The sequence below is a fragment of the Marmota marmota genome, unplaced genomic scaffold, assembly GCF_001458135.2.
Source record: "Marmota marmota marmota unplaced genomic scaffold, marMar, whole genome shotgun sequence".
NCBI lineage: Eukaryota > Metazoa > Chordata > Mammalia > Rodentia > Sciuridae > Marmota > Marmota marmota.
In genome coordinates, this window is record NW_025999842.1 from 6,531,157 (window position 1) to 6,540,645 (window position 9,489).

Here is a 9,489-nt window from a genome sequence, read left to right on the forward strand (position 1 = left end):
TTTTTCCCCTCTAAGGGATATCATGTAGCACTTCTTTAGCTGTTTTGTAGCTCATTAGTAATATATCAATTAATTTTACCTTAGCCAACATTTTTCTCATTTTTTGTAACAATCTTTTTTCTCTCCTCCAGTCCTTTTCTAGTTAAATAGAATTTCCTCTCTATTATTCTCTGGTTGTATATCTCTGTTTATTTCTCCATTTAAATTTTAAAGTGTAATCTCTACTCATGTGATTTTATCAATTTACATGTTTGTAAATCCCAATTTGGAGTCTTATCTAAGAATCAGCTGAGCTTCATTCTTAATATCTAGTTAGCTCCTTGAAACCATCTGGATATTCCATAGGCCCCTCACACTGAGTATATCCCAAACTGAACCTTGACCATGATTATCCTTTCCCAAGTCTATATATCCTCTTGAACTCTGATTTATGAGTTCAGCCATCTACCTACTTAGCTCTTCTATAGCCGTTAATAATCAACATCAGTGTCTCCCTCTCCAATATGACCCCTTTCCAATTAATCCTGCCCAGTCATTCCTCAACTGCATTAGCACTGTAGCCTGGTAATTAGTCTTCCTATTGCAGTCTTGATGTCCCTGAAATCCATTCTCCATTCTAGGGTTCTAGAAGAAGTTGGAGGAAAACAGGGCCTTCATCTTTCACTAATTCAACCATATACTCTCGGGTACAGATGGGACTATAGTTTATAACTGTGTTCTTGAGCAAAGAACTTAAAGACTCCTACATCACATATTTGCAATGAGAAAAGAGAATCCTGATCAAAGTCCTATTGCGTGAAGATTCTGCTTGCTTTCTTTAAAAATATGTTGATCTATTAAATTTTTATTACTGCCACAATAAATTGCCACAGACTTAGTAACTTGAAATAATACCCATTTTTTAAGTTGTAGGTGAACACAATATTTATCTATTTTTTTATGTTGTGCTAAGGATTGAACACAGGGCCTCACGAATGCAAGGTAAGCACTCTATCGCAAAGTCACAACCCCAGCCCAAATAATACCCACTTATCAGCGCTTATTTCTCAACTGGGTCTTCTGTAGAAGGCCTTGCAAGCCTGAAGTCAGGTTGTCAGATAGGCTGGGCTCTTATCTAGCAGCTCTGGGAAAGACTGTTCTTCAAGCCTCAGTTAAGTGGTTGGTGGAATTGACTTCTTGCATTTGTAGGACTGAACTCCCCCATTTCCTTGCTGGCTGTCAGCTAGGGCCAGTCTTTGCTTATGGAAGCTACCCAGATTCCTTCTCAAGCTTTCTGGTGGCCCCTTTCTTCACTGGTAAATCAAGTCCCTTTGTGCTTTAAAGATCTCTGAATTCCCCTTCTGTCTCATCTTTATTGTCATAGCTGTCATGTGGTTAGATTGATCTTACCCAGATATACAAGGTAATCACCCTACTTTAAGATCTGTAATCTTAATTACAGCTTCAAAGTCCCTTTTGTAACATAACATATTTAAAGGACATGTAACATAACATATTTAAAGGACATTCAAATCTTTGGGGGGCCATTTTGTATATCACAGTCTATAAAGTAGACAGAAATTTGATCAAGGCGCAATGTATTTTGTCTAGATATCACTATGAATCCTCAATTTTCATCTTGATGTGATAGAGTATGACAGGAGCTATTACACCCCAGGATACTCAAACATCCTTATACTGGCAAAGGCCTGACAGTAACCACTGTTATGATCCATCCTCTCAGCTGCATAAGCTTGTCCTGAACCAATTTGGGGCTGAGTCTGTTTATATTTACAGACCCTCTTTGAGAAGATGACCAGATTCAGTTTGGTTTACATTCCTTAGAATTTGTGGCTAATGAGTTATACAAAAAAAAAAAAAGTGAAATTCAACTATTCGTCGTTTCTTGGTATCTTTCAGCTTAAACTATGGTGAAGTCACATTCAACCAGGATTACGAGTTTGGCTTAGCTCAAAATAGAATGCCAGAGTAATCTATCTACTTCAAAACCACATTATCTTTGCTGATTAGAATTCCCATCTTTGCGCAGCTTCCTTTCATGAAATAGAGGTTGTATCTTGGGTACAGCATTATTCATAAAGCAGAAAAGAGGCAAGAACCCAAATGTTCACTCATGAATGAACAAAAAAACAAAATGTGGTATATTCATACAATGGAATGTTATTTGGTTATGAAAAGGAATAGAGTACAGGTACATGATACATCATGAATGAACCTTGAAAACATTATTCTGAGTGAAAGATGCCAGTTACAAAATACCATACATAGGATTCATTCATATAAAATGTCTAGAAAGGGAAATCTATAGAGGTAGAAAGTAATTAGTGGTTGCTTATGAAATACAGGAGTAGGGAACCATGGGGAGTAGTATGATAGCAAAAGGGTATGGATTTTTCCTTTTGAAGTGATAAAAATGTTTTAAAGTGAAGTGTGGTTGTGGCTGCACATACTTGCAAATATATTAAACATATAATGAGTTGTATACTGTAAGGGGGAAATTGTATGATATGTGAACTATATTTCAAAATATAAAAGAATATTTTAAAATATTAAGACCATTTAAAAACACAAAAGCAAACAAATTTTATAACCCGAAAAGGATGTAAATCTTTTTTAAAAAAAATATTTATTTTTAGTTGTAGTTGGACACAATACCTTTATTTTATTTTATTTATTTATTTTTATATGGTGCTGAGGTTCGAATCCAGGACCTCACGCATGCTAGGCCAGTGCTCTACCACTGAGCCACAACACCAACCCAAGGATGTAAATCTTAAAAAGTATATTTAAAAGGATCCCAGAGGGTGTGGTAAATATGAAAGGTAAAGAATATCAAAATATGAATAATAGTAGTCCTAAAGGTGAAAATTAAACTAAGGGAAGATTAGTAAGTACTAAAAACTATGTACTCCAAGAAAAATCTTCCTAACATTAACAAACAAACAAAAACGAATGTTGGAAAAGCATGTTAAAGAGTATCTATTCTCAATGACTAACATCAAAATAAATTTTAGTAAAAATTACTAAAACTTAAAAGCCTTTAGTCATTGAGATAAAAATAGAAACAAAAAGTCATGAATATGACTTTTTAAAAAACAAAAAAAAATTAGATCATTACTAGACTTTTAAATGGCATTGCCTTATCCTGTAAGAAGATTTTATAATGTATTTGAGATGCTCAAGGAAAAAAATCTGAGCCAAAGATTTTGTTATTTATTTATTTTTAATGCTTTTGAACATAAAGGCATAAAATATTATTGAATGCAAGAACTGAAGAAACACTGTTTTAAAAAGTCCTTCCTAAGTAATCTATGAAAGAACAGGATGCAGACAATATGAAAGACTAAGGAGACACAGATAAAGTGGTGATAAACATTAAACCTGTAGAACTTAAACTAAATGAGACTTTAAAATGAAAGGGAGCATGTGCTCTTACACGGAGATAAAACCTAAAAATGAGGAGAATGTACAAAATGTTTCAACTATTTCAACAATATTGGCAGTGTTTGTGTTCATGTTGTTACTCTGAGGATGTGAAATAAAGCAAATGCATAATTAAAAATCAATAGAGGGGCTAGGGATATAGTTCAGTTGGTAGAGTGCTTGCCTCGCATACAGAAGGCCCTGGGTTCAAGCCCCAGCACCACAGGGGGGAAAAATAGAATGTCATCTGGTCTTCATCCTCTTGTATTTCCTCTTTAAAAACCTTTGTGGTGGGATTGGGGTTGTGGCTCAGTTGTAGAGTGCTTGCCTAGCATGTGTGAGGCACTGGGTTCGAGTCTCAGCACCACATATAAATAAATAAAGGTCCATTGACAACTAAAAAATATGGAAAAAAAAAAAACAACCTTTGTGGCGAGGTAGATTAAAATAAGCTATGTCAGTCAGACTGTTATTAGACTTTGAGAAGAATTTTCACTAAAGAACCAAGAGAACCAACTATAAGATGCAATCAAGGGTCCATAATTCTGGTCCAAACTTCAAGATCTTTTCCAAGGAGAAAAACTTGCCAGTTCTTTTTTATGAGACTTATTTTTGAGGACAACCGCAGGTCTGTTTGTCTCTTATCCTTTAGTAATTCATTCTACACAAGTGTTAACTCCTACCTTGCCTCGCCCCCAAAATTGTATATGAACCAGGAGGAGATTAGCAGTGGCCAGGTTCATCTGGGAAGGTGTGACTACCTTAGGTAAGGGTCCTTTGGCAGTGCATCTTTGGACTTCCAGTGTTCATGCATTTTTTGGAGTGTCTAAGAACTGGGTTTGATAATCTATGGTAAACTAAAAAACCAAGTAAACACTGGGATGATTAGGAGTTGTATACATGAATGCTGCATGGATTGATCTGAGAAGGAATTAAATCAACCTAAAACAAGCAAAGAATAGAGCCAAAGACAGTTCGCATACTACGTATTGATAAGTACCAGATCTGAATCAATTGCTTCTCATACAAAACTAAGTAAACTTTTAAAATGCAAGATAGGGAAAATCTCCTTAGAATGTGAGGTCATTTCAGACCTCCTCAACTCCCCAAATGTTTAGGTGAAGGCCTTCCTAAATTACTTCATTTAGCACCTTTACAACCAAACATCACAAATCAATACTCAGCTTAATGACCACATCGCTCTTCTCTAAATACGTTTCTTTTTGCCTTCTTTGTGGTACTTAGGAGATGGGTCGATACCAGCTACCTGCCAAGGGCAGAGTGCTCAGCATGAAACAGAAGTCAAACTGGTAATTTCAGCTTATGTGCAATATATGTCAACAAGATATAGCCTTAATCAACACTCATACAGTATAGAAATGAGCCCTGAGAAAACTGGGCTTCTCTCAAGACCCCAGCCTTCAAGTCCTGGTTAGGTCACTAACATAAATGGCAAGTGCCTTGTTCTTTTTTTCCATGGATTTACCTCACAAAGAGGTACTGTCATTTGGAAAGCTTGACAAGGAAAAGAAGGGCTTCAAATGAACAGAGAGATATACTTTAAAGACTGTTATAAGAACCTCTAAAAATGTGAGTCTTCTTTTTTTAAATGGAGAGTAACATTTTGTTGGTCTTTTAATCATAATATAATCAATGTTGCTTTAGAAAATTGCATTTCCTCATCTAGTAACTCAGGGTTTGTCTTGCTCTTAAAGATGGATTCAGTTATAATCTGGTACTTGAACTTTCCATTTGGATACATGAGAACCTTTGCAGAAAAAGTTGTTTTAAGGAGAGAAGCCAAAACTACAGTGCCCCCATTTGAAAAAATAAGGATAAAATGGCAAGTTTCTGCTATTGAAACCACAAAATACATGATTAAATGCACAGAAGAGTATGTTTTCTGATAAATCTGATGCCTATTAGCAAATTCATCCCCATTATGAGTTACCTAAATTTCCTAATAGTGTTCTGTACTCTTACAGCTTTAACAATAGTTTTCTATCATACAATTAAGTGCCAGTGTGGTGAGCCGCTTCTGCCGTTTATGCAAATTATGGTCGCCATTACAAGATGGCGCTGGCTCCGCTGTGGTCTGTGACAAACAACTCCTTATTTGGGAGAGTTGGCGCATGACTTTTCATCACCCTATGAGAAAGCTCCACGTGGCTGCTTTGCATTGGGGCTTGAGATGCTTTATTAAGGCTGGGAGGGGCATCCGAGAGGGAGAAGAAGAACTATCAAGGGCCTGAAATAAACTACTGAAAGAAGATTCCTGAGTGTTGCATCTTCCTTGCGGGCAAGGGGTTGCGACATGCCAGAACTCAGTTTTGTCTGAGTCCAAATCTGTAATCTCAGTCACCAACCTAGTTGCCTATTTATCTTTGCATTTCTACTACAGCTAACATATTATGCCTTGTGCATAATACATGTTCAGTACATGTTTGTAGTCTTTAGAGTATATCAAGCCATAAAATGCTACCATTGATCTCTTTAGCAGTGCTTCAACCCATAGTTTAAATACTATTGCCCCAAACATTGGACTTTCAATGAAATATTTGCAAATTCATATTTTGGATTATACTTTTAATAGGTGCATGCCAATAATAATTTTGATCAATTGAAGAGTGAGGCAACATCTATCAGAGACCCATTACTGACAACCCACAGATGAATTGGAAGCTATCAAATAGTTAAGTCTGCCCATAATTTTTTCCACCTAGGGCTCCCCTTGGTTTCCTTTACAAATGAGAAAATGAAATTTATTTTCATTATAAAGAATGTAGTTTTAAAGCCAAACTATTTTACATGCTCTTTACAAACTGAAATACTTATCTTTACTTGAGATGCTTTCCTTCTGACATGTTCGCACTATGACATTTTTGGAAAAGAAAGATTCCTTTGATAGCAGGATTTACCAAATTTTTCATATGCAATTTAAAGTCTGTAAGAGAAATTGATAATCTGTCCTTAAATGAAGCAAGAAGAAGAGTGGAGGAAGGTGCAGCTGGAGAGAGAGACACATAGTGAGCTCATGGTGAAGAGCTTCAGTTTTAATTTAAATGTAATGGGAAACTGTCAGTTTTCAAGGAATTTTATTGAGGTATAGTTTACATATAATAAAATATTTTAACTGTATATTTTGATGAATTTGACAAATGTCTGTATCCAAGTAGCCACTCCCACATTGAGATATAGAACATTTCCATCACCAAAAAGTTCACTGTGGTCTATACCAATTGGTTCCTTCCCTACCTGGCCCCAGACAACTGTGGATCTACTTTGAGGCACTCTAGATAGATTTTTCATGACTATAGTTTGATATAAATGAGATAATCCAATACGTACACAATTTTGTTAGGCTATTTTTGTTCTGCATCATGCTTTTAAGAATCGCCCATATTGTGGCATGTTCATTCCTTTTTATTGTTTAGTACTGTTTCAGTGTGTCACTGAACTGTGATTTATTTTTCCACCTAGAGTTCCCCTTGGAATATCATAAATGGCATTTTTGTGGCAGACGTTTGCTTTATCTCCAATGTTTGGCTATTCTGATTAAAACCGCTAAGAACACTCACATTCAAGTCTTTGTGTGAACATATGTTTTCATTTCTCTTAAATAAATAATTAGTAATGTAATTAGTATGATATGATAACTGTATGCTTAATTTTTAAGAACCTGCTTTTTTTTCCTGAACTGGTTATACCATTTTGCATTCCCTCCTGCTTTCTGAGAGGATTTCAATATTCCATGTCCTTATCCATTTTGAACTAGTAATCTTTTAAATACAGTGAATAATGGTACCTCATTGTGGTTTTAATTTGCACCTCTTTGATGTCTAAAATGGAACATATTATAGTGTGCTCACTGGCTATTGGTGTATTATCTTTCATAAGGTGTCTGTTTAAATCTTTTGCCCATTTTTAGTTGGGTTGTGTCTCTTTGTATTATTGAGTTTTAAGGGTTCTTTATATATCCCAGATACAAGCCCTTTGTCAGATGTATTTTGTGAATATTTTTCCACATTTTTTATTGGTGCTTTATAGTTGTACATAATGGTGAGATTTCTTGTTACATATTCATATATGCACACAATATAACAGTATAATTTAACCAATATCACTCCCCCTTTATGAATATTTTCTTTAACTTATAAGAGCAAATCATTTGTGTGCTTCATTGTTATTAGTGCATAGGGAAAGAATAATCTTAGAGATGTAAGTCAATTTAGATTTGTTCAAAATGAAGATATAAAATAAAGAATAATACAGGCAGCAACTGTGGAATTGGTGGGCAAGTGACATTCAGGGAAAAGATCTCTAGTGGCAGAACAGAAGGATATTAGAGGGCTTAGGCCTGTGAGGCAGCTAATGAAAAGCAGGACCATGAGACACTTTCAACTTTGGTCAATAAATCACACATTAAATAATCAAAATCATAAATCTGTAGTCATGAAGGTAAATAAATATACTGACTGTATAAGCGTGGCTATGTTAGAGGACAAACCACTAGTTGTATTATTCTGACCATTGCTTTGCAGCAATTGGGCACTGGGAGGCAAATCTAAAAATGAGCTGGCAACTTTCTCTATTCAAAAAGCCTATGTTCTGACTTAGGATTTTCTAATTAGCCATCTTAGCCCATGGTGATTAGAACAGCGAGGGGAGTGTTTCTCGTGTAGTGATTGTAAAGGCAGCCTGTGCAGACTTCAGCACAATTCTATTTCCTGTCATTTAAAGCATGCTGAGAAAGGCAGTTATTTGTACTCTGCAATTGCTCCTTAAACATGCCTAAAGGAAAAACCTCTGAAGTCGTCAGTAAATGCGTTCTGGTGTTTGTTATGCTAAAGTTTCCCCACTTTCTGAGTGAATTAAATATTTTATTATACAAGAATTGTAACAGCAATTTTCAGAACAGTTTAGCCACATCCTTGGAGAATAAATCGCAGAAAATCATTACAGTGCTCCCAGGTTTTCACTGTTACATTCCATATGTTATGTGTGGTGTGTATTAATATGTACACTTCTCATATTTTGAAATCTTGAATTTATTATTCCAAACTTGCTAGTAGGAACTTTGCTTGTCTCTGTGTCTCTTTTTATTTTTCTTACACTCTGCACAATTATATGATTAGAAGAAGCTGTACTCTCCCTTACCCTGTTAAGGAAAGGAAACAAAAAGCAGAGTCCTCTATGCCCAAGGTAGTTTCAAAAAGCATACAACCCAGATTCCACAGTAATGGGAGAAAATATCATTGGCTTCCTCAGTAATGAAGTCCTGAGCTCTGTCCCACTGTGACTCAATTTCTGGAAGAACTACTAATTCCTGGGCTGGGGGTGGAGCTCAGTGGTGAGGTCATAGGTTTGATCCCCAGCACTGCAAAAGTCAACAAACAAACAAACAAAAAACCTACACTTACCTCAAGCCCCAACATACAAGCTTGGGCTTCTGAGGAAGGCCTAAAATTTGTATACAAGGTTTTTTGTAAGATGTAGAGCAATAATCTTAAGGAAGATGCTTTCACTTCTAAAGGTTCTAGTTTCGTACTCTTCTTCCATGAAATCTTAAATAATAGGCTCATATTTATATAATAATTTTAAACTAGCAAAGCAGCTTCCACAGTCCTTCAGTGTCATGCTGGAGAATGCTTAGCAATACACCCTTAAAAATAAAAAGAGGAAAAAAAAGACTTTATTTGTAGAGTTTGCCAAATTCTGTGTAAATGTTTTGGCTGTAGTTGATTTCAAGGAGAGGTGACAGTGTCGAGTTGGGGACAGGACAGAACCACTGGTGCTAAGGGGGTGGGTTTGGGGGGTGGTAATGGTGTCAGAATGGTTGTGGAGGGGCACTGTGCAAGAGCTTTTCACATGCCTTCATTGAACTCCCCCCAAGAAAACTGGACGAGGTAGGTATTACTATCTCTTTTGCTGATGGGGCTCAAAGAAGCTAAATCACAAGTTAGAAAATGGAGGAGCCAGAACTGGAATTCAGTTTACCTGACTGACTTGCGTGGAGTCAGACAACCACCAAGAAGAGCTGCATCAGACCTCAGAGCCAGGAGTCCT